This window comes from Myotis yumanensis, unplaced genomic scaffold (genome assembly GCF_028538775.1).
Source record: "Myotis yumanensis isolate MYYU_CA2020_CCGP unplaced genomic scaffold, mMyoYum1.0.hap1 SCAF_23, whole genome shotgun sequence".
NCBI classification, from domain to species: Eukaryota; Metazoa; Chordata; class Mammalia; order Chiroptera; family Vespertilionidae; genus Myotis; species Myotis yumanensis.
The window spans coordinates 7,019,152-7,027,714 of NW_027223774.1; positions in this window are offsets into that span (position 1 = coordinate 7,019,152).

Consider the following 8,563-nt stretch of genomic DNA (forward strand, 5'->3'; position numbering starts at 1 on the left):
TGTGGTTTTGAACTCTATATCCTGTAGTTTGCTTTCCTCCATTTCTGTCATTTGTGACCTGTTTCTTTGTCTCCGCATTTTTTATGTGTCCCTGTGTTGATAGAGTGGCTTTCTGTGTTAGGGCCCAGTGGCTCAGCCTCCCCAGTTACCTGAGGTGGACACTCTTGGCGCACCCCTTTGTGGGCTTTGTGCACAGTCCTGTTGAAGTTAAGCTTGGTTTGTTGTAGGTATCACTGGGAGGAATTGACCTCCAGGCCAATTGTCTATGTGAATCAGCTGTGTCTGCAGTGGGAGAACTTCTGTTCTGGAGATACCCTTCTGGGGCAAGACTTGATTCAGTGGGGCTGTGGTGCTCACTGAGTCTCCCCCCTGAGTGTGTCCCTTATGGATCTCTAAAAAGGCACTAATTTAGCCTCTGCCTGAGGCAACCCAGTAGGAGGAATGGAGAGACCTGCAAATTCCTCTTCTTTGTTTGGGGTTTGGAGGTGCCTAGATGAGAACCACCTGTGAAACAATGCAAGCTGCTGTGGGGTCATGGGCCTTCTTTTGCAAGTTCCGGGTCTCTCTGAAGCAGGTGCAGACTGTTAATTTTCAGGTTGCAAAAGGCCAGGCCGTTCATATGAAAAAGCCTCTGGGCACAGCTTGGGTGGGGCAGGGACTCAGGGGATCAACAGAGCATAGCAAACAGCTATGGCTGATCCTAGGTCCTACCCTAAGAGGGCCCGCTTCTCAGAGTCCCAGTAATCGCTGAAAGCACCTCTGAGAGAAAGCTGCCCTTGAGTTATGACCGATGCCAGACAGTCCAGTTTCTCCCCGTATGAGTATGGGTCCCCAGACACTCACGTGAAACTGGAGTTCAGAGCATTCTGGAGCTTGAGACTCCCTCCTGATTGAAAAACAGAACCTTGTTCTCAGTTCCCATACCTTTCCATGTGCTCCTCTATACCTTCGCACTTCTGCACCTTCTCTATGTGGGGAACCGATATAGGGTTAAGCCTCGGACTGACTTGTTGGCAAAGTCACAAACAAGTCCCAGCTTAGAGGGCACAGTCCTCTTATCATAATTAGGCTTGACCTTATAACACTCACTAGATCTTATCTGGGAAGCTTACGGGCTGAGGGAAGTGCAGGAAGTGTAACTATAACAACTTTCTCCAGTGTGAGCTCTCTGATGATATTGAAGATGGCTTCTAGTTGTAAAAGTTTCTCCACATTCACTGCATTTATTAGGCTGTTCTCCAGTGTGAACTCTCTCATGACGACAAAGAGACCTACTCCAGGTATAAGATTTCCCACATTTACTGCATTTATAAGGCTTTCCTCCAGTGTGAACTGTCTGATGATTACGAAGGGTACTACTCCAGGTAAAAGATTTCCCACATTCTCTGCATTGATAAGGCTTTTCTCCTGTGTGAACTCTCTGATGATATTGGAGAAGAATGCTCCTTCTAAAAGACTTACCACATTCACTGCATTTAAAAGGTTTTTCTCCTTTGTGTAACATCCGATGGCGATGAAGCCCAGAGCTACTGGTAAAAGATTTCCCACATTCACTGCATTTATAAGGCTTTTCTCCTGTGTGAACTCTCTGATGATTATGTAGGTGGGCGTTAGTGGTAAAAGCTTTCTCACACTCACTGCATTTATAAGGCTTTTCTCCATTGTGACCTCTCTGATGAATATGAAGTTTCCCATTAGTGGTAAAGCTTTTACCACATTCACTGCATTTATAAGGCTTTTCTCCAGTGTGAATTCTCTGATGACTACGAAGGTTTCCGTTAGTTGTATAAGTTTTCCCACAGTCATTGCACTGATAAGGCTTTTCTCCAGTGTGAATTCTCTGATGATAATGAAGGCGAGAGTTTTTCGTAAAAGATTTCCCACATTCAGAGCACACAAAACATCGACTTGCAACATGGACATGCTTTTCCTGAATAAACATGTTATTGCAACTAATGTCTTTCTTACATTCTTTTCTGGTGTAACAATTTTTTCTCCTTTGAAACGTCATCCCACAGGTTGAAATAGCATTTGTACTGTCACTAGACTGAGGAGCCTTTAGGTGGAGACGTCCTGACCCAGTAAGGACACCCTGCCCAACCTCCTCACATGTGAAACGATTCTGGGACACATTGAAATTGCAGGTGTTTGAAAATGAGATCCTGTCCACACCTCTAATGAAAGTCTTCTCTCTCACATGCCATTGGTGAAATTTTACACTGAAGTAAAACCATTCTGCACATGCCCCACACCTCAACAGTATCTGTCCATGTTGTGTTCCCTGCAGCTCCATCACGTGGAAAATGTTTCCCAAGACGAGCCCACAACTCTCACACGGGTGGCTCTTCTGGGAAGACAAGGCTACCTTGGGATTCCTTGCCTGTGACACTCTAACGGAAACCTTCCGTTCTGCTGGTGACTCCACATGCTCTGCTACACAGCAGCAACCTGACGAAAAAGAAAACACTGGTGAGGTACATGTTGACCATATGAAAACAGAATATCTTCAAAACGAATGATTAACTGTTCTGACTAGGCATGATTCCTTAGAAAGATTTTCAAGATGAGTGAGTAAGACACAGAGGAAATTGCTGTTATAAATAACGTGGACCAAAAAGTCAGTAGATGATGAAAATCTCACCAAGAGAGGGGCAAAGCACAGCATCAGATACAAAGAAAAGAGGAAGACTCTACTCATTGTTCCTGCACAAACAGTTTCCTTTAAGAGCTTACATTCTGACCATGTGAGCCTGTGTGGAATAATTTCAACCTGCACAAAGACAAAAATTAATTGTATTACAGCACAAGATATATAATGTCAATATAATAACATGTGTGCACTCCAAGGTGCTACAGGCATAGACCAACGTTGGCTTGCAGTAAAGAGAGACCTGTGAAAGAGGCAGAGGTGTAAAGTCCAGAGAGGTTAAAGGTATCCGTAAGCTGGGAATCTGAGTAAAAATGATCACTATTAGAATTGAATAGTTGGCAAAATATCAACAATAAGGACAAACAAGCATAATTGGGTAAGGAATGGGCAACTGTAACAAATCACTGGTTTTCCAGCTGTGACTGTAACAAAGGCCGGCCATGAATTCTTCCCCAATGACCCTTCACCAAGGCAAGAGCACCTGTGTGACCACTGTGTCATTCATAAAGTCTCTCATTATTCTTCTGTGATGCACAAATGTTTCTTCCCATTAAATCCCATTTGAGCCATTGCATGGGATAAATGATGCAAATCTTCAAAAAGAGGGAAAAGTTGGATGGTTAACACTGTGGTCAACCACACTGTGGTCAAGGACACATGACATCTCAGACAAAAGACCTATGTGAGTGACATGAAAAAGATGACAGGATCAGACATATAAGTATCTCCCCCATCCCAGTATAAGTGTTAACCATAAACGAAGACCCCACAGGAAATGGGGATAAGAGTACGATGTAGAGAAACAGTATTACAGACACAAACAGAGGAGAAGTGTACACAAAGGATGACTGGAAAGACTGTGTAAATAAACATATTTAAAGATACCTAGATCGAGAATCGAAGATGGTGGCATAGGTAAACACCGGAGACTGCCGCCGTAAACAACCACTTCAAAAATACAACTAAAAGTCGGAACGAACATCAACCAGAACCACAGGAAGGCTGGCTGAGGAGAGACTCTTCAACTAGAAGCAAAAACAACAGCATTCCAACGCACAGAGGAGGCGCAGTGTGGTGGTGAGGTGGTACGCGCGCAAAGCGGGCTGGTGGCTGAGGGCGCGGTTGTCGTTTTCACTCAGGAGTGAGTCTCAGACTCTGGGCTACAGATCCGGGGGAGTCTCTAGGGACCCAGACTCAAATGGGAGAAGCGGGACTGTCTGGCTACGGCCCCTCCGAGGTTTGCAGCGGTTTCTGGGACAGAGAGGCAGAGCCCCTGGGGACGAACTGAGAGCGGCCATAGCTGCTCCCTCCCCCCGCCCTGTTGAGCCCGCCCCGCCCAAACCCTGCGCACAGCCATTTGCCGATCGCCTCAGGCAAGGGCTGGATTAGCGCCTCCCCAGAAGACAGACGCTTTCCAAACAGCTGATTCCTACAGCCAGTCGGCCTGGTGGTCAAATCCCTCTAGTGTTAACTACAACAATTAAGGCTTGGCTAGAACAAGACTGCGCACAGAGACCACAAGGGGGTGCACCAAGAAAGCATAAAAGATGCAGAGACAAAAAAACATGACAGAAATGGAGGATATGGAGCTAAGAATCGCAATTTTGAGGGCTTGCCATAAATTTGTGCAGAGCCTCACGAAAACTAATGAGACCCTCGATGCTACGATAAAGAAATTAGAAAGTAAGCATACACGGACTGAAATAAAGAATATTATACCCAATAGCAGACCAGAGGAGCACAAGAATCAAACCAAAGATTCGACAAAAAACACCCAATTGGAAAAGCAAAATGAAAAAAGAATCCGAAAGAGTGAAGATAGTGTAAGGAGCCTCTGGGACAGCTTTAAGCGGACTAATATCAGAATTATTCGAGTGCCAGAAGACGAGAGACAGCAAGATATTGAAAACCTATTTCAAGAAATAATGGCAGAAAACTTCCCCCATCTGGAGAAAGAAATGGACTTACAGGTCCAAGAAGCGCAGAGAACCCCAAACAAAAGGAATCCAAAGAGGACCACACCAAGACACATCATCATTAAAATGCCAAGAGCAAAAGACAAAGAGAAAATCTTAAAAGCAGCAAGAGAAAGAGGCTCAATTACCTACAAGGGAATACCCATACGACTGTCAGCTGATTTCTCAACAGAAACTTTGCAGGCCAGACGGGAGTGGCAAGAAATATTCAAAGTGCTGAATACCAAGAACCTACAACCAAGATTACTTTATCCAGCAAAGCTATCATTCAGAATTGAAGGTCAGATAAAGAGCTTCACAGATAAGGAAAAGCTAAAGGAGTTCATCACCGCCAAACCAGTATTATATGAAATGCTGAAAGGTATCCTTTAAGAAGAGGAAGAAGAAGAAAAAGGTAAAGATACAAACTATGAACAACAAATATGCGTCTATCAACAAATGAATCTAAGAATCAAGTGAATAAATAACCTGATGTACAGAATGAACTGGTGATTATAATAGAATCAGGGACATAGAAAGGGAATAGACTGACTATTCTTGGGGGGAAAAGGGGTGTGGGAGATGCGGGAAGTGACTGGACAAAAATCATGCACCTATGGATGAACACAGTGGGTGGGGAGTGAGGGTGGAGGGTGGGGTGGGAGCTGGAAGGAGGGGAGTTATGGGGGGAAAAAAGAGGAACAAATGTAATAATCTGAACAATAAAGATTTAAAAAAAATAAAAATAAAAATAAAGATACCTACACTCAAAAGAAGGGTCAGAGTTACCTCCAGCAGCCATTGTGCTTCCGCTATCATTGACCATATTGGCCTGTTCTCCAAAAAATACTGGAAATGTTTATGTTTAGAAACCACAAAATGCCTTGGCCAATATGGCTCAGTAGGTTGGAGCATCGTCCTGTGTACTAAAGGGTGGAGTATTCAATTCCCAAGTCAAGGCACATATCAGTATATGGGTTCATTTCCAGTTAGCTTGTGTGGAGAAGGGAACTGATTGATGTTTCTCCCTCACATTGATGTTTCTCTCTCACATTGATTGATCTCTCTCTCTCTCCCTCTCTCTCCGTCCCTTACCTCCCCCCTCTCTCTCGCGCCATCTCTCTTTCACTCTTTCTGAAACCAATAATAAATAAATAGAAAAGAATATCAAGGTAGTCAAACACAAAACAGAACTCAAAGAAGTCTACAGACAAAGTCAATAAAAAGACAACCTATCAAAAATCATGTATAAAATTCATAAAATGCATTTCTACAAAGAAATTTTATAGGGATAAATGCCTGCATTATAAAAATAGATCCAGCCAGAACCGGTTTGGCTCAGTGGATAGAGCATCGGCCTGCAGACTCAAGGGTCCCGGGTTCGATTCTGATCAAGGGCATGTACCTTAGTTTCGGGCACATCCCCGGTGGGGGGCGTGCGGGAGGCAGCTCATCAATGTTTCTCTCTCATTGATGTTTCTGGCTCTCTATCCCTCTCCCTTCCTCTCTGTAAAAAATCAATAAAATATATATTTAAAAAAATAATAATAAAATAAAATAAAAAATAAAAATAGATCCAAAAACACCTAACCTGCCATCTCAGGAATCTAGGCACTAACCAAGAAAGTAAATCCAAAGGTTGCAAAGGAAGGAAACAATAACGATTTGAACAAGCATCAATAAAAGGGAGATATGACAAAATAAAAGAATATCTAACAGGTACTTTTCTAAACCGTAGAAAATTGGCAAACCTTAAGCTAGACTAAAGCAAAACACAAAAACAAATGAACAAAAACAAGCCTCAAATAAATGAAAAAAGAAATGATAAATAAGACATTATACCTGACACTATGAAGCACAAAGCATCATAAGAGATGCTGATGCCGAAACTGGTTTGGCTTAGTGGATGGAGTGTCGGCCTGCAGACTGGGGGGTCCCAGGTTCGACTCCGGTCAAGGGCGTGTGCCTGGGTTGCAAGCATATCCCTGGTAGGAGATGTGTGGGAGGCAGTTGATCGATGTTTCTCTCTATCTCTCCCCCTTCCTCTCTGTAAAAAAATCTATAAAATATATTTTTTTAAAAAAGAGATGCTGATGTGAGCAGACGATATGACAATCCATAGAAAAATTTGTCAAGATCCCATATGAGCTTCTGAAATTAATAAACAAATTCCAAGTCCTGGCCAGGTAGCTCAGCTATTGAGTATGTGGGAAAAAAGAGGAACCAATGTAATAATCTGAACAATAAAGATTTTTTTTTTAATTGCTTAAAGCATTACAAAGGGTATTACATATGTGTCCTTTTTTCCCCCCCACCTGAACAATAAAGATTTAATAAAAAAAAAAGAAAGATAAACAATCATATTTACCATTGCAACAAAACTATTAGGATACCTAACAATAAACTTAACTAAAGAGGTAAAACACCTGTACTCTGAAAACTATAGGAAGTTGAAAAAGAACTTTGAGGAAGATATAAACAAATCAAAAAATATACCATGTTTATGGATTGGTAGAATCAACATCATCAAAATGTCCATACTACGTAAAGACATCTATAGATTCAATGCAATCTCCATTAAGATACTGAGGATATATTTCGAAGAGCTAGAAAAAACTCTCAGAAAATTCACATGGGCCCTGACCGGTTTAGCTCAGTGGATGGAGCATCAGCCTGTGGACTCAGGGGTCCCGGGTTCGATTCCGGTCAAGGGCATGTGCACTGGTTGCGGGCACATCCCCAGTGGGGAGTGTGCATGAGGCGGCTGATCGATGTTTCTCTCTCATCGATGTTTCTAACTCTCTGTCCCTCTCCCTTCCTCTCTGTAAAAAATCAATAAAATATATATTTTTTAAAAATTCATATGGAATAAATGAAATGAAAAGAAAACACAACAGAATGCCGCAATCTTGAGAAAGAAGAACAAAGTTGGAGGAATCACAATACCAGATAACAAACTATATTACAAAAATGCCTGGTACTGGCACAACAACAGACATATAGAACAATGCAACAGAACAGAGAATCAAGAAATTGACCAAAGTCATTAGGCTCAATATTTGACAAAAGAGGCAATAGCATACATACAATGGAGTCAAGACAGTCTCTTCAATAAATGGTTTTGGGGAAAATTGGACAGATACATGCATAAAATGAAACTAGACCAACAACTTATATCATATACAAAATAAATTCAAAATTGATAAAGGACTTAAACATAACAAGGGAAACCGAAAAAATCTTAGAAGACACAGGCAGCAAAATATCAAATATATGTCCTAGTAATATCTTTATTGATACAGCTCCGAGGGCAATGGAAAGTAAGGAAAAAGTAAACAAATGGCACTACATCAAAATAAAAAGCCTCTGCACAGGAAAGGAAATCATCAACAAAACAAAATGAAAGCCAACTGCATGGGAGAACATATTTGCCAATTACATTTCAGATAAGGGTTTAATCTTCAAAATTTACAGAGAACTCATACAACTTAACAATAGGAAGTGACCCAATCAAAAAATAGGCAAAAGAAATTAATAGACACTTTTCAAAAGAGGACATACGACGGCCAAGAGAAATATGAAAACATGCTCAAAGTCACTAATCATCCGAGAGTTGCAAATCTAAACGACAATGCGGTACCATCTCACACTTGTCAGAATGGCTACCATCAACAAATCAACAAAGGACAAGTGCTGGCAAGGATGCGGAGAAAAAGGAACCCTCCCTCACTGCTGCTGGGAATGCAGACAGGTGGAGCCACTTGAAAGACAGTATGAACTTTCCTCAAAAAGTTAAAAATGGAACTCCCATATAAACCAGTAATCCCACTCTTAGGACTATATGCCAAAAAACCAGAAACATCAATCAGAAAGGATAAATGCACCCCTGTGTTCATAGTAGCAAAACTTACAATAGCTAAGATTTGGAAACAACCTAAGTGCCCATCAGCAGATGAGT